General features: G+C 45.5%; 1 long non-coding RNA gene across 1 annotated transcript in view; it reads left to right on the forward strand.

The window, feature by feature from the left end:
* LOC112956694 overlaps positions 1-23,087 on the forward strand; it is a 187,656-nt gene that overhangs the window by 143,662 nt on the left and 20,907 nt on the right. The window contains exon 2 of the long non-coding RNA XR_003251082.1: positions 1,400-1,448. This is a non-coding gene — a long non-coding RNA (uncharacterized LOC112956694). The remainder of the gene's footprint in view (positions 1-1,399; positions 1,449-23,087) is intronic.

Here is a 23,087-nt window from a genome sequence, read left to right on the forward strand (position 1 = left end):
CAGAACTGTACYGACTTACCTGCTGGTAATTTCACAYCTAAATTCTAATACAGTAGAGGTATTTAATGTACCGTGTTTGTTTGTGTTCCTCTTCTTGGTCTTAAATTTAGCAATTCTTCCCTTCCAACAAAAAATGCAATCTGCTTTTCAAATATACGATACTTTCTTTTTTTCTTTTTTTCTTTTTTTTTTTTTTTTCTGAATCCAGTGAGAATGCTGTTCTGTATCCGTGAGAAAAACAAGGCTAAAATGTTTCTGAAATGTTGCATTTTTTTCCATTTGCAGTATTTTACTCCTAAGCACATTTCTTTCTGTTGCATTTTCAAAAAGCAGAGCACTTCTCCACAGTATTGTATCTAAAATATAGTTCAAATTTGAACAGCTAGCTGTGTTTTATGATGCAGATATAGTTTAAGTTTATGCTTTAGGTGCATATATAAATATGTGTGTGTGCACATACGCATCCGTATGTAGATGCCTCAACTTCATTCTTTGTATTTTTGGAATCAAGACGTTTGCAAAATTAACATTTGCGGTGTTATCTTCTATGGTCTGTTTTCTTACCAGTATAGGTTTTGAAAGAAGGGCCCCACCATTTATGTATGAAACTTAAATAAGGCTTTTAAGTAATAGGTAAAAAAAGATGAAGTAAAATCCTTATATACAAATAACTCTAGTAGATAAGAGACTAACACAATTTGAGGAGGAAGAAACTGCCCACAGATCAAGATAACAAGATTAGAAATAAAATGGATTATTTGTTTGGCTACAGACTGTGGTGTCTAGAATCAGTTATTGTGACGGAGGAAAAGCCTATGTGGAAATGTTACTGTTAAATACTAATAATAGCTTTCTTTTTCGAAGAATATAGAAGAGCAGTTCATAGAATGATCATTCTATCAACTCTGTTTAGAAGATAGTAAAAACCATATGGCCACCACAGGAAGGAGTTTTCCAAAATATTTATAAAAATAAAAAAGGGGGGAGAAGAAAGAAGCGCCCAGTTCTGAAAATTCCTGAAACTGGGTTTTTGATTCCAAGTCGTGACTCTTCTCAATTGCCAAATCAATGTCGAAATATATTGGATAATTACAGTTACAAAATGTAGTTTGTGTGCAGCTAATATGTTGAATAAAAAAAATCATTTCTTTTCTTATTAAATAGAACCTTTCCAAATAAATATCTGCACTGCAGGGTGGCCAAGCACAGCCAAATAGCACCACCTTATGGCCGTGTTCTTCGGAGGCTGCAGCTTGCCTTAGTGCTCTTGGTTTTGTGACACGATCTTTCTCATTTTTAAAATTATAGGTGCACGTACCTGTGTATATAAATATACAGGCACATCTTTTGAAACGTAACACTTGTCAAAAATGTAACTTTTTTTTTATTGGTCTTTCAGGCATCTGATGCCAGCTCTGAAAAACTGTTCAACGCTGTTACAAATAAAGGTAAGACTGCAATTCCCATCGCAAACATGTTTTCCCCCATACATTTCTTTTCATGGCAGTTTCAATGGGAGATGAAATGTAACTTGTCTTGCAGAAATGTCGCAATCAGCTTGTTAGCGCTTTTTATGTTTCTCTTGGTTTCAGACATGTTCTGTATGCTTGGTAATTGCTTTGCTTGAGCAATATAATATAAAGGCTTTAAATAATGCATTGCCTGCCAGGTCAGAATTAATTTAAATAACAATATTAGGAATAGTTTATTTTACAAATGGCTTTAATTTAAGCTCATTTAAATAACTGTAAGAGTTTTCAAAATGTTTTAACTTGATTGTTACTCATCAGCTACATGATAGACGTGGAATTATGAATAGCCAATTTGCGCTGCTGACAGTAATAACCAGCCAACGTTTAGTATTCACAGGATAATAGTCATAAACCATGGCTTACTGTGCTGTATGCTTTCCGTAAAGTTAATAAATGATATAGAGGGCCACATTTAAATATTCAGTATYCCATTAATTTCTTCGAAACAGCAATATGAAGAGAGAGTGGCTAATGATATAACAGTACRTTAAGGGAAAACTTACCCTAAATCAGTGCCAGAAAGCTTCAGTGCAGAGCGTATCGTGAAGCAGCGTTATTAGGAAGCCTGTAGGCTTTGGAGATTTTATAATTTCTTTCTTTTCCTCCCGTGAGGAGGGTTGARGAGCAGCCCTGGATGGGGGTTGCGCCAACGGGCACCGTCCAGAGCCTTTAAAGTGCCTCAGTGCATCGTCTCCTGCCTTTTCCAGCCCGCCGCGAGTGGCTGTGCACAATAACTGCTCAGGGCCAGGTCTGCTCCCAGCTCGAAACCCACGCGATTTTAGCCTGCTGATTTTTTTGGGAGGGGAGTCTGGGCTATGAAGTACGGATTTAATTTGAGCTTGGATTTTGATACCCTCTGTTGACCGGTGTGGATGTACGTAGTTGTTTGCCCTCGGCGCTTCTCGTGCGGTTTGGGCTTGGGGTTTTCCMGTGGGTCATCGTAGTGCTGTTTGTTTGTTTGTTTTATTTTTTATTTTATTTCATTGTACTTTTTAATGCAGGAAGCCCTTTAAGTGGAGACAGCTCTGTGACCCCATTACATTTGGGATTCCCCTGCCTAGTGAAATTTGGAGGAAGGAGGAAAACAAAAACAAAGGGGAAAAAAAAAAGGGGGGGAGGACTTGTGTGTTTGGACTGACCCAAGGCCCCGAAACTACATGTGACTGCATCTTTATTTTGCTAATTTGCTGTAAAATGCTTTGGCATTTGAGGCGGCCTTTTTGGGGCTGGGCCAGGGGAGAATAGGAGCCGGGTGGTGAATGGACATTCCTGCCAGCCGCCTGTCACCGGGGTGAAGGGCTCTCCCAGCCCGAGAATGAGACGTGATTGATGAAGAGCCAGGTCCTGCTCCTCTTCCTTTCGTTTTCTTTCTGGAATCCAGCGCATTTCCCACATTCTTATTTTTGTTTACTTACCGAGGAGTTTGCTTCGTGGCATCTATTTGGTTGTGAATAACCACGCTTGACAGGGAGCCTTTTCTTCCGAGCTACTTTTCTTTGGTGATTTAGTTCCCTTGAAAGGATTAGGGTTTCTTTGTGTAGCCTAAAATCAACATAGGCTTTAGGGAGCTTTGCTTGGGAAACCGTACACAAATAAGCTTTTTAGTTGATGGTAGATTATTCCTTTGCCCCTTATTTCCATCAAAATGGCGTCTTTCTCTTCTGCTTCTGAGTTTCCCCTTAAAGCCATATGCTAATTCCTGTTGGGAACATGAATGACAAGGGGAAGAATCAATGCAAATCCAGGTGCGGCAAAACTAGGCTGGCTGGTAGTTGCTTTTTTATTTTTATTTTTATTTTTTTTCACTGGGAGAGATTAAGGGCGGTGGGGGGGGGAAGGCACGGGGGAGAGTTTTGTTAAAGGGATTAGCATTCAGCCTGCTGAACAGGAGGAAAAGTTGCTCAGAAAGCTCCCCGTTTTGGAGATAATGTCAGTAATTGCTGGCAGACAGGTGCGGGATTGCCGCGAGGGCGGCGGGTCCTCGCCCGTGTGCGCCRGGGTGGCTGGCGGCTGTCGAGGCGCTGTCACTTTGATGTATTTCAAGTTCAAGTTCTCGTGGTGCAATTCAGCCTGTTTGCTTTAAAGCCGGTTCTTTCCCCCGCCCCGTGTTGCTCGTTGTTTCTTTTGCCAAAAGCAATAAAAATCACTCTTGAGAAAGGTCAGATCTGCACTGGATAAATCAGGGTGAGACTCTGCAGAGCTGCTGACTGACAGAGCGACATGAGAGGTACAGAGAGGGGACAAGTGGCCAGACCATCTGACAGCCCTCAAAGCTACCCAGGTTTTACACGTGTTTTTTTGACTTGTCCCATTTATTTTATAAATCATAGCTAGTTGAGGTAGCAGGTACTACAGGAGTAACATATACATAAAACACTTGGAAATCTTGAAGCATTTGGGGTCTTGTGGCTGCATTTTATCTGCTTTCTACCGTTCAATTGTTTTATTAGAGTAGGAGTTTGTGGCTGAAACGGAGATCAAGCTCGTGCTGTGCTCTGATTAGTATGACATCGAGTAGTCATTTCGAAAAATRATAAGAAAGTGTAGGGGAAGAGGAAAGAAGGGAAGAAAGTGTCCATGAAGTATCATGGATTTGGTCCCTCAACTCCCATGTAGGAGTTAACTGCCCTTAGAGTCCAATCAGAAGGTGCGTACCTGGGTGCAGATGGGTCCTGAAGGTTTGAGGAGCTGACCCATGGGTTTGGGGAACCCCGTGGTGCATGTGATAGCAGAGCATGGTTGGGGCGTGGGAGCTGTTGAGGAGGACGTGGCTTGGTCACTGGGGCAGGAGTCACAGCTGCCATTGGGATGAGTTGTCCCTTGCTGTGAATGAGAGCCCCCAGGCCTGTCGGGCAGCCGGGAAATCTCTCCACTGTGGTGTTCACACCTAGGAAGCCTAGAGACTGAGAGCCCTTCGTAACATTTGGAGAAGGGGTTGAACTGTTAAATGAATGAGTTGAGCCAGTAATAGATGAGAAGTCTTACCTTCCCATTAGGAGTAATAAACCAAGTATGTGATTTCTGCAAGATCTCGTGAGCYTGTGGAGAAGTCGGGAGCTGAGCTGGGACCTTCTGTGCCTGGGAGCAACCAGGGCGCTTGYGCTCCCTCCTACCCACTCAAATGCTCATGTTCATTAAGTGCYGGGGCTATCAATCTACTCAAGAAAATTGGTGGTGGGATGTGTCCGTGTTTCCCAYGCTGCTGAGCCCTGTGTCAGCCTTTCAGATGGGCTTTCTTGCGACATTGCTTTGATTTGCTCCAGGGTATCACCGAAGCGCAGCTCCAGCTCTAGTCCGTCCCCTTCTTCCATACTGCATATCCCATCTGATCTCRGAATCGCTGCTTACGGCCTTCCAGTGGTTTAAAAAAACATGTCAACTCTTCCATAGCGTCTCAGTGTCAACCTTAATAACATTAATTCTGTCCCAAATACAGAGTTTTGTTCACTAATGTTTATAACATAACTTCGCAGCATAATGAAGTTTTGTTTTCTTTTAATAATTAAAAGAGACACTTCTGAAAGTTGCTCCATGGAGCAGGCAGCTCCTCCTATTACTGTGGATTTAATTTATGTTAACTGCCTCCTACTTGCCTTTGGAAAACAGCCCTTCCTGGAGGGAGAAAAGAGTCCCAAAGTGGTGAAGTTTCATTTGTGCTGTATAGTGAAGTTTGCCTTTGATCAGAAGCACAATTGGGCTGTTAGAGCTTTTTATGTTCAAATTGTTTACAGGATGTTCATGTAAACTTTATGAATCCTTCTGCTTTGTGGTACCACCAGCTGTCAGGGAAATATTTATACTCTCAGCTGGAGACAGATCAAGGCATCTGGGTTACTAGTCCTCACTCGTGGCTGAAATGCTGGTTGGATCAAGCCCTGGCTTTTTTGGTGGTTCCAGAGCAATATCCTTCCCTAGAAAAAACAGGCATGCTATTTTCTCTTCCCTCAYCATGAGTGAATCATTTCTTGAGAATCCTCTACAGCATCTGTTTCTGTGAATGAGTAGGGAGCTCGACCAGGCTGACGCTTCTTTCCTGAGCCAGTTCACAGGAGACACTTGGCTCTGGAGAAGTGTCCTCTCTCTAGGTGAGCCATCCGCATAACATCTCACGTTGGATTGAGGTGAATCCACTGCAGCACGGATCGCATGAGAGCAGCCTTCGCGCAACGCGTGTGCCCAGGAGCCCAMTGCTTCTGCCTCTTCCCACCAAGGTGTCCACAGGCGCCCGCCTTGGGTATGCTCTTAGCTTCGCTTTGGACTTCTTTGGGGCTGCTGTCTGCATAGTGTGGTCTTCCCCACTACCCCCTTTTTCCTAAGAGGAATGCTATATTGCCGTTGGGATCATGGAGCAATCCTGCTGCCGCAGGAAAGACAGCAGGCAGACAAAGAACGTCAGGGACTGTTGAATCATAAGAGCAGCTCCACAGACTTCTTTTTTTGTGGCTGTTAAGATGGCCTGACCTCCCCAAAATGAATGCCTTTCCAGTGGAGAGTTTGCTGCTGGCTTTGCATCACTTGATTGCCCTGCGTTTTGTGGGTTTCGTGTGATTTGTCAGTATTTTCCATACTCGCCGTCTCATTAGCGAGAGACTGAGCGTTTGAAGGAGTGTGCTGCTTTGAAGACCCAGGTTTCTTGTACCTGCAAGATAGATTAGAAGAAACGCTGCATTGCTTCCCTGTAACTTCCAAGCCAGGCAGACAAAAGAAAAAATCAATGCATGTCTTGAGATGGTCCTTTGTCAAGTACACAAAACAGCCAGACGGTTTTATTTTTGTACCGTGAAGGCTTTATCTGAGCAAGGAGCTCATTGCCTCGCTTCCCGCTGCTCCTGCATCTCGCGTTCACGCAGGCCTGTCCGGAGGAAGCTTCCCAGGTCTGCTGCCCTTCCCGTGCTGGAAGTTCTTGGTCTAGCGCTGAGAGCCGGGGCTGGGGAACAAAACAGCTAATCCACAGCTGCGGGAGAAGGTCCCCGGATAACRCAGTGTGCCCCGAGAGCCCATGGAGACGGGGAAAGTCTGAGGTAGACTTTGCCAAAACCTTTTGGATTCTTAAATCTCAAATATTAYGACCCTAAAATAAAGGAGAATTTTGAGGCATCGCTGGTTGCTCTTTAAGTTGGTCGCGAGAAGCAAAGGAGAACCGTAAAACGGCTAGAACGGTACAAATACTTGTACTTGTAGGCACTGGCTCTTCCTAATCAAAACAGCCGAGGGAGACAAGGAGACAGGTGAAGTTGYTGTTCTTGGGAGCCTTACACCCTTGCACTTGCATCTGTTGCTCCTTTTTTTTCCCCTCTGTGGGTACATAGAATCATAGAATCATAGAATGCCGAAGGTTGGAAGGGACCTCAGAGGTCATCGAGTCCAACCCCCCTGCTCAAGCAGGGTCACCTAGAGCACGTGGCACAGGGCTGCATCCAAGCGGGTTTTAAAGATCTCCAAAGAAGGAGACTCCACAACCTCTCTGGGTGATTGTGTTCCTTTATGCGTTCGTTTAAGGCTACTGATATTTAGCGATGTCAAACTGTTCTGGTGTTGGTGAGCAAAATAGTAATATTTACTGATGCCTAATTTTATCTGTTCTGGAGGAAGTATTTGTTTCGTAGATTAAGCTATATATGATTTTCTCAGAAAGGCATATTGACATTGGGCTGAAAAATACCGAATGTGAAAATTGTTTCAAAATTACGTTGAAAATTCTTGGTCTGTATCTGGCCTGCTGCTAGTCTCTCCCTTGTARTGAAATGTTGCTTTCTCTGAAAATGTATGTTTATTTAACTAGGTCTCTCTTTTGCTTCACAATCTGGATTCCATTCAGTCAGTTACCACTCCAATTAACTAACAATTATTTAACATTAACAGTAATTACAGACGCCAGTTAAGCGCCTACAGATGTCAACTGTTAGCTTTGTACCTAATCACTCAATGAAATGGAGAAAGTTCAACAAACATCAATTAGCCAAGCAATTAGTGTGAGGTAGGAAAGAGCATGTTATCATGTGTGAGCTGATTCAATTTATTTTATTTTGTCAGTAAAACACACACACATGCAGACAAGCAGCAATAAATTGCTGAGATTAGATAAAGCTGCATTGTTTTGCTGTTTATACAAGAATTCCCCCCTCCTCGTCCTTTCCCTTATGTAACGTTCATGGGCCTTGCCAGGCGCTTGTTATCTTATCAAATRCATTTCACTCCAATTGGAAAAGCGCGGCAATGTCGTTCGCGGAGGCAAASACTATTGCAGCAGTTTCACACTGGTCGGCATGAGCTTCTACCCCAGCAGAGCTGTCACCTTAGCAAAATTACTTCCTCCTTGGTCACAAAGCTAAACCAAGCACCGTGCAAACACAGAAGCACTTAGGCAAAGAATATATGTGCTTTTAGATAATACTGAGTAATATTAATCGGTGCCTTCCTGTGATTTAGCGGGGTATTTACCGCAGATGCGTGGTTGGAGCACTTGAGGCTGCAAAGTGCTGGCTGGGTTGGTAGCTGCTGAGGAGGCTTTCCCGGGAGCACCGCAGCACGAGGGGCAGCTCGGCAGCTCTGCAGGCCTGGCAGGGAGGCAGAGGAACCTAAAGTAGTGCTGAAGATACAGGGCTACAACTTAAGGAAGAAGAAAACACTTGAGTGCTGCGGTACCACAGTCTTCGTGTGGTGTAACYGCTTCCAAGGGCAGCGGTTAGCTGTGTACCGCATGCTCGTGTGGTATTAGTTCATCAATTCCTACCCTTTTTTCTAACTTTACCTGCAGGAAGAAACGCCTGTTTCCAACCATGCCTAAAGTGTTTTGCGTACCTGTCTTTCTGAGACCCCTTGTAGTCTGCAGACCGCTCCTCGATGCGGGAAGTGCCCAGGAGGCAACAAACAATGTGCGTGGGCACGTAACCTGCCCATGGCTGTGGCCTATTTTTTTCTGTTTCTGTTTTAATCTGATGTCCTGCTGCTCCTTCCTCAAGCGGTCCTTGAAAAAGAGAAACAAAACAAAAGTATTTAAAAGTGTCTCCTTTCTTTTAGTTAGGTATCAAGTCTTGACACTGGGATGATAGAAGTTTCGGAGAGGCAGTGATATAAAAATATATATATATATATATATATTTAAAGCCTTCGTTGTTGCTCCTGAAGAGCAGGGTGCGTGGGCTGCTTTCAGCCCGAGGTGAGGGCCTTCAGATGTCCTTGCCACGGCGGCAGCTCCTGGCGTAAGCGGCACCTGCCTTGTCCTCGTCAAGGCCTCAGCCTGGCCGTGTGCTCGATGGCCGTGCGTGTCGGTGTGGAGCTGCTGAAGTGCTTTGCTGGCCGGGGGCCAYGGGAGTAAATCCTGTGGCACCTCAAGGCCTTCAGGCCTCCCGGGAACCTCGTCCCGGGGCAGGTGGATGCGTCACATGGGGTCACACAGGTCCTGAGTGTGTCCTTTGAGGCCAGGACGCTTCCCCTCCAGCCACAACTTCTCCATTCACCATAAAATCTTGCCCTGAAAGTGTGTGCTGCGTGAAGCCGTTTAGCACAGTGTAAACTGGTTCCCAAGCAGGACTTTGCTGGAAATGGCCAGGAGAGAGGTGCTCCAGGCTCCGATAGTGTTTTGGAAAGGAGTGTCACACAGCAGGCCCTTGAAAAGGGCCAAAGTGAACSTGTGCTTGAGGAGAGCAAACAGAGGAGCAGATAACTGCTCTAAGTGCCCTTTAGAACAATGCACGGCCTTGAGTCCCGAGGCGCTGCCAGAGGCTCGTCCGAGCCCCGTGCGCTGTGTGGCCGTCCTTGTTCACAGTCAAACCAGCTCCCACATGGGCATTACCCGTGCGTCCCGTGCCCTGTAGCTGCTCCGAGGGTCCATAGACGTTCCCCTGTAGAGACAATGGCCTCCTCCATCAGAAGCAAGTGTCCTCACCGTGTGCCTGGAGTCATTTGCAGTCTTTGGAGCAGGGTCTGCCCCCTTCTGTAGGTGCCTCTGTGATGGGTCTGTGGGTTTTTGCCAAACGTGGCTTGGAGAACTGTGCTCGACGGCCCGGGGCTCGGCTGGTGGCGATGGAGTCTGGCCATGCTGGAGAACCGCCCGGAGCCCAGTCCTGGGCACACTGCATGAACAGGGAAGAAAACGGGGGTGAAAAGGGGACGACAACACCTTGGCTGCCGCTCCTCGCGTTTTACTACCTAATTATAGCTGGATTGGAGGACTGGGGAGAGGGGGTAGGCTCAGTGGCGCTGAGCTCCCACGTCAATTTGGTGTCATTTGCAACTATTTAAAGTTAGTGGGCACTTCTGAAAATTGCGGCCAAAATAATTGGAGTGGCTTGTAATAGAAAACATCTGCTGCGGAGGACGTTGCAACCTAAGAAGGGCTTCATAAAAATAGGTCTGACTAGCAAGAAAGGCGCAAATTAGTTCTTAGTTCACTGACTAGGCTGTAAGTCTCGTAAGCACTTAAACTTCCTTTGTTAAAAGAAACTGTTAGAAATCCAACACAGACAAGCRAAGTACCCATTTTTTTCTCTGCTTGCTGTTTTTTATCATATGTTGTTCATGCAGTCATCAGACTTCAGTGGATATGACTACTCTGTCAGCAGAACAGAAAAAACATGTTGCTTYGGTGGTGATCATATCGGGATTAGGTTTGGGGTTTTGTCAGAAAAATGGCACCATTATGCCCTGCCCCATGACAGTAACTTATTTTGTTTAGAAAATGGATCTGTTGGGCACTTTAAGGGTAGCACAAGGAGGGTATTATAACCAAAGGAATTGACCTCCAGAGGTGCTACTCAGGGGAAGAGTTCTCTTAAATCTTTCCTTTTCCTTTGATCCCAGAAATGGGATGAATTCATGAGTTCTTACTATTCTCTTCAGCAAGTGTGAGAGAGGAGTAATCTTGGCCTTATTGTTGCCAAAAGTTGAGTCTTGTGGTTCTAACTTCCAGTGAAGTGGGTTTTAATCTGGAGATGAGAATTATTGCTAATACAGAACTTCCACTTTCATTGGGATCTGGGAAATAATTACTAAGATAAATGGAAAACTGGTAGAGTTTTCTGGAAAGTGGAGTGTGGAAGGATAGTGCTGACAAGGTTCGTTGAACATCAAGTAGGAATGAAAGCACGCTTGAGAAATTAACAGGAACCACAACAGCACATATCTACTCTTTCACTGCAATGCATGAAATGTCGTGCTTATATGAACTGTGTTCAAGCAGGTCATTCTGGGCAGAGCTCCTTTTGAAGACGAGTTCTTGAGTAACTGGCTCATTATAACCCAGTTCATATTTGAACAGTCGCGTCTGGTTGCAAAAAGGGGTGAAGAGCCTTAGAAAACACAAGCAACTGCATGTAAGCTGCTAGACTGATTAACTCGTCCTGATAGCAGTCATGTAACTGTGCCGGAGGCGCTTCTGCTCGCGGAGGTGTCTACCTAGAATAGGGATTTCGTAAGTCACCCACTGCCTGTTGCCATGAGTGGGTAGGCTCCTGTTGACCCGACTGCCTTTGGATGAGGCTCCAAAGTAAATCATCATCTCTTGGTAGACAAGGCTCTATTTGAGTGTTTAGGAGGCTAAAACAGATCCAAATGCCTGTATGGATTGAATTAGAAAATTCTGTCCTGTTTCTTGGTTGCAAAGATAGCTTTTCTTATAGATCTGTTCCATACTGTGGTCAGTTTTCCTTTCTAGCAATCATACCTGCTCTTGTGTTTTCCCTGTGGTATCTCTAGATACCATGCACTCAAATTAGCGACTTAGGAGTTGATAGTCTTGGAGGGGCAAGAAATGAGAGTGCTTCTCTCTGCTGGAAGGAATGGCATTGGAGATGGTTATTGTGAGCATTGACATCCTTATGAAGTGTTTTCTATGTAAGCATCTGCATGAATGTTTTATGAAAATAACTGTCTTACAGTGACATCCTTTAAGAGATTGTATCTGAGTGCTATCAGGTTGACAAGTGCTGTTCCTGATGGTGCAGAGGGGAAGTGATGCAAGGTTTTTTGTGGATAAAGCATGTTTTGATCAATAGGAAAAATCCGCATTGCTTCCTTTGGGGGTTGTACAGTTAGTTCTGAAGGTTGCTTCTGCAGAGCTGAATCCTGTGACATGTTAAGCACTTTTGTGGACATTTATGGGCATGAATCCGACCTACTGGGTGGTTACTCCAGAACAGCAGAGAAGATTTCTGTCCTAGCCTCCTTCTCCCAAACTCCCCAATGTCTTTGGTATGTTGTGAATGTTGCCCTTTCAGCAATGGTTCTCAATAGACTTGGTATTTTTCTCTCTTTCCATATCTTCTGCCAGCATCTATAAGCTGAGCCTTAAATACCAGGGCTTTGGACCATCTTTCATGCTGTTCGTACAGCACCACACACAGTGGAATCCCAGCCCGCAGCCAGGGCRTGCGGGAATCGCTGCAGTACAATTAAATAATGATAATAATTACCTGGCAAGCTGTTTCAGTTGTCTGCGAGAGCCTGGGTAATATGTGCGTGTGGGGCAAGCCTGAACACCTATTGAATTAATAAAAGAAGTGAGTTTGCCGGCAATCCAGCACGTCGTAAATTAACACCTTGTGCAGATGTTTAGCTGACAGCTTTAAGGGCTTTTGGCATTACAGTAGTTAAGTCGGTTTTCTCTGTCTTCACATGCCCTGTCCGGCATCTCATCTCATTCAAGGAACCTAATTGCTCTCCAGCCTTTCAGCAGCACATCATCTTAGCACCTCGCTGCCAAGGCACTTATTCACCTCGAGGCCTCATTATGTTTTGCCAGCGCATTGGGGGCCAAAAATAACTTGACAGCATCAGCTCGATACCTCAGCTCGATAAGCAGATACCGCRGAACGACAAACAAGTAATTGGGTGAGGCAAACCCGAAGCGCGGCCGCTGGTGACGGTCGCGGCTCTGCCTGCCTCGTGTCGCAGCAAATCCCTGCGCGCCGGCTCCGGGAAGAGCACACTCCCTGTGGCAGCGAGCAGCGCGAGGAGCCGCTGCCCTGCGCGTGGATGGCCGGTGTTGCAGAACCAGGATTTAGCAAGAGCATTGAGAATAAAAGCGAAAMCTGCACACACACTGTCATCCAACATGGCTTATGGGTGGGCCAGGAAATGATCCATCTCCCCCTTTTAATTTGATATTATAATTAATTTAAAGTTGATTGCTGCGAGTGGCTGTGCATACTTAAAAATTAGATTAGCCAGTAAATTGTCTCTAATGACAGCCTTTATTGCTCCGGTAGTTTACCCGAAAGCAACGTGCCTTTCTTTGGAGTGCGTTAATGCACCCAGAGAAGGCAGCGCTGGGCTCTTGGGGGTCGGGTATCCCCAGCCTGGAGGTTTCCCCAGTCAGACGGACGTTGTCCCTGCTGCCTCCCTCCTGCAGCACGCGGTTTCGGTCCGCAGCAGCAGGCAGCGTTAGGTCCCGTCCCCGCGTGCGCCCAAGGAGGAGCTGCGGGACGGGGACGGGGATGGGGCAGGACCCCAGGGTGCTGGGCTCCCCTCTCGGTGCCGCAGGCGCAGCCCCTGCCCGGCGCGCGGTGCGGAGCGGTGCAGCCGCCAAGCACGCGACGCCTCGAGCGCCTTCCTGCTCGTTGCGCTACCCGACTAATCCGGCGTGACCTAGCGCGTGCGATGAAGCAGAGTGGCTCCATTAAGGCGCGTGTGGCACATGCTGTAACTCGAAATTCCTTGGGATCGCTGTGTTTCTTAGCCCTAATGCCACTTCCTACGTGTGTGCAAGAGAATATCAAAGCCAGGCTTCTAGCCACATAAACCCTGGGTGCGGGAGCAYGTGGGCTGCATTAACAGCCTAACAAGGGAATTACGATTATCCCGCTAAAATATTTTTGCTGGCTTTTCAGGCATAGTCAATGGTAGCAAATAAATAGAGGAGGAGGCAAAGAAGGAGCCTCTCGATGTTATTTTAACTTGTTCGAAGCGGTGCTGGCACGGGGGAGCGTTAGTTATTTTTGGCAAAGAGTCTGTAGCATTTTTCGGCTGCTTTTTATGATTCTTTTGCTGCTAGCAGTTAAAGCTAGGAGTGGCAAAAGGACTTGGGGCAGATAGCAAAGTAAACTTCAAAGCTTACCAAAGAGCAGTCTAATTTGTAGGTAAAAGTTTGCTTTGGTAATTAACATGTCCGTACTGTTTATTCTAGTAAATAGACCTAGATAAAGCAATTTGCAAATGAAAACAAATAAAGGATGCCAAGAATATGATTCAGTCTTTGAGCTGACTCTTCAGTAGGAGGAGGAAGAACAGATTTTGGTAGTTTGCATTTGAAAAAATCACTTTTTGTTTACTTTCTCTTTGCCAGATGGGGGAAATGCACAGATCAGTGCTTTAAATCAATAAATTACTGCTCTGTGTTCATTTTCTTTCTGCACCTTAAGCTTTGTCCTTTGTAGATGCAGTGCATTCATTCTGTTAGGCTATGATTTTCATGCAGAGAAAGCCTGCAGATAACTTGCTCTGACAGGCAGAAGGTGAATGATTGCCCTGGATCTGAGGCAGTTTATATATATAAATATATTTTTTTTAAAATAAATAGCCTCTGCTGCCTTTACCTTTCCCCCGGAGGAGCAGGTGGGAGGTGTGGGCGCCCCGTGCTCGCTGACGCGCTGTGTCGGTGCCGTCTGTGCGCGACGGCAGCGCCAGGCCCACCGCGGGCGAGCAGCGGCCGGGCCGGGCTTTGCTCCAAGGGAGGCGGCGGGAGCTCCATGAGCTGCGCGTTGGGAAGAGCCGCTTCCCTCGGCGAACCAACAGCAGCAGGGCCCGAGCCCCTCGCCTGTACCTCCAAAACGTGAGCGCTAGGAGCAGCTTTGGGGAGAACTTCGCCTAAGAGCTGCTGTTTCTAATGCATGCAAAATGGAGGGAGGACGTTGCAATAGAAAAACCACCAAAGTTAGGTTTGTTTGAGACGTTTCCTGCACCTTTTGATGAGGAAAAAAAAGTGCTGACAGGAAAAAGCGAGACTAAGAGACAACGTGTTTTAAAGTACCCAGCGGGAACCTTTCCTTATAATGTCACTCGTGTCATTCCTCAGTATGAACTTTCCTCACTTAAACTCGTGCAAGACCGCGTGAGGCTGCTGTTAGTTTGTCAAGGGCCCATTTGATTCAGCTAAAATGTGTTAACTGATTTAAAACCTTAAGTGACGAAGCTGGGCTTTSGTGGGTTACCCATGCAGGCCACCCCTCTCACCAGTTTAACACTCTTAAATTGCTTTTTTAATTAATGCCGTACCAAGCCTGCCCGGGTCGCTCCTCGAGCGGAGCGGCAGATGGTCTGGGCGCCGCGCTGGCAGGCAGGACGATACTTTGGGACAGAATCTGCTTTCAGCTTCACTCGTGTAATTCCAAATAACACGTTTGGAATTGGCTTACATGGATTTCTGAAGGTGGAGACATGATAAGAATTAAGTCCGACGATAAAATTTTAGCTCCTTTTTTGTCTCCAGCAGGGAAGGAATTGAAGATTCGGGCGTTACTGGAACTAGCCAGATTTCGGGACAAAAGCTTTTGCAATTATGTCTTATTAAGATAATTTTACCTAGAAGGTAAACCAAAATTGCATTGCTTTTTTTTTTTTTTTTTCTCTTTTCCTTAAGCCTTTACTGGAATGCAGTTTCAAACGCATCTATCTGTGTATGTTTTTAATAACGCTCTGTAGTTTGACATGGGATCTTGCCAAAAGTGAAATCATTAATGAAGTCCACAGGGTATTTATGCAGATCCAAAAGCTGCTCATTACGCCTATTTTAAAGCGCGTCGTCGTGTTGACGGCGAGGGGAATTTGTTGAAACCTGTAGCGTAAAACTTGTAATTTTGTTTGCTAACACTTGCAAAAGATTACACATCTGATCCCAGGCCCTTTGAAGTCCTGGGGAGTAAGGGATCATTAGCTTAGGAATTAGTACGTGTTTTTCTAACGTAAGGTTTGTACAGGATGCTCTGGGAAAGCCTCCCGCTCGCCTCCTGTGCGGGGAACACACACGTCAGGAACGGTGGCGAATTCCCTGCGGACGGAAAACTGGGCCTCCCGCCTGGCTGCRGCTGGGTAGTTTCTAAAGGAATAGCCTAAAACATTCTCCTCCTCCTCAAGGCAGCTTTGCTGCCAACACGGGTGAGGGGCTTGCAGAAGTGGCACAAAAGGTGAGCTCTGAAAACTTCCCGTGTCGACGTGCTCCTTGTTCCCTGGAAAAAAAGGGGTTTTCAGAAGCTTCCGGAGTCAGTGTTTTTGTGCAGGAATGTCCTTGCTTTTAAGGGATAAGGGGCAYGGCAGCCTTGTAGATTTACAAATTCATGCTTTCTGAAGCAATTGAAACTAAGGAACTGCTGGTTTTCCTGCAGCCGCGTGGAAACAGCCTTTGTGCTGCAGCGGGAGGCAAACGTGAAAAGATGCTGTGCTGTGTGTGCTCGGGAGCAGAAGGGGTTTTCAGCTCGTGGCGGGTGCCCGGTGCTCGGCAGGTATTTAATGGGCTTTGCTGAGACATGCTCCCCCTTGTAACGTGGGGCTGGAGCTGACAGACTTTGCTCAAGGCAAATTCTTTTCATTAAAAAAGGATTTAACTAATTAGACCCGACTGTCGACTGACAGGTTAATTGATAAGGGAAGTGGGCCTGGTAACCCGGAGGTGAGATTACAGWGGGACTTTAAATCTTTACAGTCCCGGATAAAACTTCAGCTTCCCCTGGAATGTCAGAAAACTCGTGCTGGGTTTTCACAGGGCGCAGCAGCTTCACGAGGTTGGCCAAGAGCTGCGCTTCCCTCCAATTCCTTTTTTCAAAGCAAAGGCACCTTTTTCTGAAGCAGAAAAATCTGCATCAATTCTGCTTCAAATTCTGAAGCAGAAAGATGAAGGCACTGAAGCAGATCCAGCGAGGCTGCCTCGCGCGGCTGGGCCTGCGGGTGGTTTGTCTGGCTGGGCTGCTGAGTGCTTGACCTGCAACTTTTTCCTTTCTTTGGTTATCGATGCTAAAAGTTAATGCCTCTTATTCCTTACTGTTGAAATAAGTAATCACTTAGTCCAATAAATATTAGTTCTGGAACCGTTCCTTACTTATAATTTGCTTTTTAAAATGGGAATGAACTTAGTGTGTTTCCTGATAAGTAGGAGGGTAACTGGGCTCTGGGGAGTTGGCTGAGAACCATGGAGGAGGGACGTGTGCCCCAAGCCAGTCCCAAATACAGCTGCAACCCTATGGAAAGCGCCTTTGAAAGGGTAACTGCAAAGCAACAGGAAGACCAGTGATTATATCAGGGCTGGGAAAAATTATGTTACAGAAGTGTCTGGCACRTACAAAGTACCCTAAACAAATAAAAGTAGGGCGTGGTGGAGAGAGTCTGCTCACCCATATTGAGGTAACTCATGTGGGTTATCACTTCGATCTGAACATGGACTTCATTAATTTTCAGGGGTCCAGATAACATCCAAGTTCAKCAGAAGTTGGCTAAGGGTGTGAATGCCAGGTTTGGGGTTAGGCGGGAGGAATCGTGCTCGTGTCGGATTATGGGAAAGAGTTAGAGAAAGGTCCCAGGCCTAAAGGTCACTTTGCACTTTTGGTGGTAAGCTGAGAGCAGCATGTTGCAAAGATTGAGGAGGAAGACATTCCAGCTGTAAATGAAGTGATCATGACCATGAGGCAGCATTGTGCCCTCGTAGCCAGGAAGACCAACAGGATCCTGGGGTGCATTATGAAGAGCGTCTCCAGCAGGTCGAGGGAGATGATCGTCCCCCTCTACTCAGCCCTGGWGAGGCCACATCTGGAGACTGTGTCCAGTTCTGGGCTGCCCAGGACAAGAGGGATGTGGAGCTGCTGGAGAAAATCCACCGCAGGGCTACGAGGATGATCAGGGGCCTGGAACATCTGCCCTGTGAGCAAAGGCTGAGAGAGCTGGGTCTGTTCAGCCTGGAGAAGAGAAGGCTGAGGGGGCACCTGATCAGTGTCTATAAATACCTCAAGGGAGGSAKTGAGGAAGGTGGGGCTGGCCTCTTCTCAGTGGTGGCCAGCGATAGGACTAGAGGAAACGGCCACAAGCTGAGGCACCAAAAGTTCCACAGGAACTTAAGAAAACATTTCTTAACACTGAGGGTGACAGAGCCCTGGAATAGGCTCCCCAGAGAAGTTGTGGAGTCTCCTTCTCCAAAGATCTTTAAAACTCGCTTCGATGCAGCGCTTTGCCATGTGCCCTAGGTGATACTGTGTCTGCAGGGGGTTGGACTAGATGATCTCTAAAGGTCCCTTCCAATCTTAAGGATTCCGTGATTCTGTGTTAGCCAGTAAGAACTGTAAGCTTAGGTTGGGGATGGGAGTCCCAGGGCTGTGCCATAGGAAGTGACACATGGTGGATAAGGTTAGATGCATGAGAGGTCTGGTTTGTGTGTATCAGGAAAATCAGCTCTGCTACAATGTCAAAACAGACGTAGTGATAAGACTGACTTACAAAACCCCTTCATTTTTCTTTTCCCTTTCCTTTTTTTCCTTGCGCTCCATCTAAAATAAATAACTGAAAATAACTGARTGAATATAATCCATTTCCAAAGGATGAAAAATAATTGCCTCCAGACTTCCAACTTACCTGCCAAATTGCATCCTGATGTGAATTACAATGGACAAATTATAATCTTTCRAGACAGGGAAAGAAATAGCGGCGTTTGCAAGTGACCCTTCCCTGGYAGGCACAGTCAAAGCGGAACAAAACTTGGCAGGTGATTTGCCCTCACGTCAGGGAAGAGTTGGGCCCCAGGCCATCCTGGAAGGCATCGACTTAGGAACGCGAGGGACAGGGCTCGCTCTCCGTGCCGGTCACCCAGGCTTCAGCGGGAGGCAGTTTCAAGTGCTGTCAGCGTCGTGTGGACTGCAAGCTCTGCGTTCCTGCACTCGAACCAAGAAAGAGCAAACCAATGACACCAGATACACAAAGCGGGAGACTCTTCTAACTGGGGAGCCTCGTGCTTCCACAGATGGTCTTGCTAAGGCTTCCCCGGGTGATGGGAGGGATGGGCAGCACCATGTGAGCCGGCTCTGAGCAGGCCTCTTCAGACACTTTGGTATTTCTGTCTTGCCTCCTGCATGGGGATGGTCTCGTGCTTAGTGCGGCTCAGGCCACATTTTGTGTAAGCTGCTACGGTTGGACCTGATGTTCTTGAAGGTCTTTGCACATTGTAATGATTCTGTGATTCAGGTTTTCCTCTGTTATTTCAGAGAACCGAGACATAGCTACGTCTGGCAGGTTAGGTCTTGGCTGACTTTGTAGCTCAGTGCTTTGCATGCAGGTAAAGCTCTTTCAGGATGTGCTTTTGTCGTCTTGTCTTGACGTCTTGTCATGTCGTAGCCATGAAATAGCTACACATGTTTTGAAATTGCAGCTCTCATGGAGATAGTTATTTCAACAAATGGCAGGGTTTTTCCAGAATGTCTTTCACTTAGTTGTAGCTCTTGTTGCAGTGAAGGGATGTTGAAAACATGCAGTCATTTTGTAGCCTTTGCTGGAAATTAGAAACTCTAGAGTTTCACTCTTTGTATTGGGTGTCTATTATGCATTTCTGCAAGAAGGTACTTTTAGATGTGGCCTCAAAATGCACACCAAAAATACTCTCAAAAGACTGCAATTCTGCCACAGTTTAGACAGCATAGGTAGTTTGGTTTGAGCAGTGTTCCACTGGTTGCAACAGGAACCTCATTGAGAGCTTTTCATCCTGCCCAAGTTGCCTAAAAATGATTCTGAGCCTTGGTTTATGGTTGTTTTGGGAGGAAGGTGCTACCATTAAAGAAGATATAGAAGGATCAGCATGTATAGAAGCATCGGCCTGGCGAAACAGGGCAGTGATTCTTCCCGGCTGGGTTACGGGTAGCGGAGGAGGAGGTAAGGAGGAGGAGGAGGAGGTCTGAGGTCATGTTCTACTGCAAAGTAGAAGGACTGGTCTGGGGAAAAGTAACCCCCCCCCCCCCAGTCTCCATAGCCATTTCTAGAGTGGCTGTGATGGTTCAATTTTGAACCCCAGAATGATTAAATGCTGTTCGGTAAGCTTGGTTTGGAAGGTGGTATTGTTACAGTAAGCAATTTCTTAGGAGAATGTGAACTGTAAGGGTTTATTAGGTTGTAGAACAATTATTTGTTTGTGTGCTTTCCCCCCTCAGGAATCTCTTTCTTTTATATTTTCTAAATAATACAAGACATTCTTGGCAGCAGAATCCCCACAGTGGTTAATGTCAGCTTGTTATCAGATTTGGCAGTGATTGTTTTCAAATAATATAGATGTTTTTCCCTTGCTGCCCATGTTGGAGTGACAGTTTGCTACAACTCAGCGCAAGAATCAAAAAAAAAAAAAAAAAAAAGAGGAGGTCAACGCTGGTCATTCAGATCACAGGTGATCATTCAGAAAACAGGTGATCTAGTTAGTTCAGGAAAGGAAAGTTGTCGTGGTTTTTTAGGGAAGATGAGGTCCTGTTTGAATACACGCTTGGAAACAATCTTTCCTAGGCTCTCAACAAAAACATACTGTTGAAACTCATATTGTGCATTGTATTATGACTCTTATTTTTAACATTTATCACAATGTTTTAACTCGATGAGTGTCACAAAACCCTTAAAGTGATTAGTCTCTAGGATAACGGAGAGGGGGCTAGAGGTCTGTGGATGGAAGAGGGCTGTTGCAGGCGGGCAGATGGCAGGACTGGGCCAGTTGTGACGTTGCTGGGCAGGGCCCCGTCCCTGGTGCTGCCCATGGCTCACCATGGAGCTGGTCTCGCGGGGTGCATGCCTGGAGACGATGGCGGGTTCTCCTCCTGCAGGAAGGCTGGACAAGGCTCCCGGACTTGCAGAACAGTTGCGGTTGGAAGGGACCGTGGAGATCACCCAGTCCAACCCYCTGCTCAAGCAGGTCACCTGGAGCACGTGGCCTGGGACCCTGTGCAGGAGGCTTCTGACCACCCCCAAGGATGGAGCACCTCAGCCTCTCTGCGCACCCTATCCCRGTGCTCTGTGCAGAATGGCATCCACATTTCTCACATTTCTGCTTTTTCCAATTTCCTGGTCCTACAATTAGCACCAACCTGAGTCAATCCAGTATGGGAAGGGCTACCTACTGTTGCTGCAAGGACTGAGCTGCCCAGGGGGCTCGCGAGAGTGATCCTGCTTTGCATCTTCCACCATGTGGCTCTGCARATGCAACAGCTGTCAGGAACCGAAACTGAACCATCAGCTCCTCGGCACSAGGCTGCTTCCTAAACAAAGCGCCGTGATTACAGATATAAAACATCTCCCCGAGGAACCCGGGCGACTCCCACAGCTGCCGTTTTYCTCTAGAAGTGAACATGAAAGATAAACTGAATCTGATCCTAGGGCAGGATTAACAACCTGCAATGTGGCACATCAGAGGGGAAAGGGCAGCGTTTAAAGCTCCTCTCAGCTGTTGTGGCAACAAAACAAAACAGAAGCAGCAGCTGATGGCCAACACCATCATGCAACATCCTTCAGAAAGGGATTAAGCGGCTGAATGCACTTTTTAGGCTGAAAGAGATACCGTGTTAAATATAACCCTTTAGAGTAGTTCTTCCGGGGGATTATTTAGAAAAAGCACGATGGCCCTGGATCAGTGAGAATCCCTTGATGCTAGGAGTATTAACTATGAACAAGGACGTTAAGTAAGCCCGAGATATTGTGAGTTGTTTTTTCCCTTATCAGTCTTTATCTCAAGATTATTTGCAAGAGGATCCTCTCTTCTTGTCCCTGTGGTGTTCTCAGCCAAAAGATTAACTGTTGCACATGTTTTGTGGAGAGATGTAGTCTTATTAATGAAAACATTACGAAATGTGTGCTGCGTTTTAATTTAGTTCATGCTATTGCAATTTAAAATCTAGAAGTCATTATATTTTTCAAAAGAAAAAAAAGGTGTTTTCTTTTGTGTGTATGAAAACATGAGTTTAATAAAGAGGTAGTTATATGCAATAACTCAACTCTAACTGACGCCTTAATGGTGCGTAGTGACAAGCTAGAGAGACTGGCATCAAGTTGAAGCTGAATCCACTGATGATTGAATTCAAAGAAGACAGGAAAAATATATTTTTATTTCTCTCTGATTCTGTATTTTTTGTGCATTAAAAAATGGAGGTTGACTTCAGGTTCTTTTACCATAAGAGTTTTTCTGGGATCTTGCCTTTTTGTTGATATCATGGAGTTCTTGCCACAGTTTGAGAATGTAGTAAATCCTCAACGAGTCTGTATTAAATAAACGTAGAGGTTGCAGGGTTAAATCAGAAAAAGCGTCATTAAACTGCTAGGGTTAAGTATTACATTATATTCAAACGTGAATTACTTGCTTATATCTTGATCTTGAGCTGAGTGTAGGCTTACAGTGGATTTTTTTGGTTGTTTTTGACTCCTATGTCCCTGAGAACCTGAGTGTYTGCATAGCTGTAGGAGACCTGAGGCTTTCTGGATGGGGAAAAAAAAAAGGGAATTTATTTTTCCTTCTTTTTTTTTTTTCACCTTTTTTTTTCTTCTTCTTCATACCTACCATCATGAAGCTTAAATTTCGGACAGGCAAGAAGTGTGTCAGAAGTGATACTTTTTTCAAGCAGTACACTCCAACTCAGTAAATGCATTAAATTCAATGGTTCTACCTTACTTGAACTGACCAAATAATAATGAACATAAAAGAGGAATAATCTGGGGAAACAGGAGGAGAAATTTCCTGTCTGCTGCGATGCTTGATTCTGTGAGCGACCACTTAAAACCTTCCAAGAAGTAGTGGAGAGCTGAAGACTAATATATTTTTCTAACTGGATGGATTGTATGTCATGTTTCTAATAGCCTTTTGAACTGTAGTATGTATTTTTTGAATAGTGAATTATGGCCTGTGGTACAGGGCTGTACAAATTCAGCAGAGAGGATGTTCTCTTTACCAGAGGATATTGCAAACTGGAGGCACTGGAGTGATGTGGATTTAGTGGCCACATAAGATTAAAGGAGGGGGAGACTTATCTCCGTTTTATAAAACAGAATCTGGTGGCAAAACACTTTATTTATGCTGAAAAAAAGAGATGTCTCAGCTTCATCGAACTCTATGGAACAAGACATGATGAAATGGAAGTATTGCTTGGGATACTCATTTATTACCGGTATTCAAGGAACATACTGGAAGATCTTGGGCATTTCCGTTTAAATTTGCTTGTTTCAAAGGCACTATTGTACCCAGTGGCCTTAAATTGATAGTAGCATTGCAGAAAGTGGTACTTGTCCTTTTGAGTCCGTATTTACTCAATGCCCATGTGTTAAATTGAGATATTTCTTGTTGCTGTACAACCTGTTGGGTGCATGGGTTGACTGAGATACCAACATGTGAACTGCCCCCTTCTAACATGCTGGTGATACTGAACTGGATGTTTGAAACTCCTTCTTATTTATTTTTTATTCCCCAAAAGTGCTTTGCCAGGAGGTGAAGTAAACATAAAAGTCTTTGGTGTCTTTTGAAGATGATGTTTGCTAGCTGTAGTGACTAGCTCAAAATCAGCTGTCAATACTCAGCCTGCCTCCCATCTCCATGTACTGTACATCAGATTGTGTTATAAATGTCCTGGGAAA

Source organism: Nothoprocta perdicaria, unplaced genomic scaffold (genome assembly GCF_003342845.1).
Source record: "Nothoprocta perdicaria isolate Ctin4 unplaced genomic scaffold, notPer1 scaffold_66, whole genome shotgun sequence".
Lineage (NCBI taxonomy): Eukaryota > Metazoa > Chordata > Aves > Tinamiformes > Tinamidae > Nothoprocta > Nothoprocta perdicaria.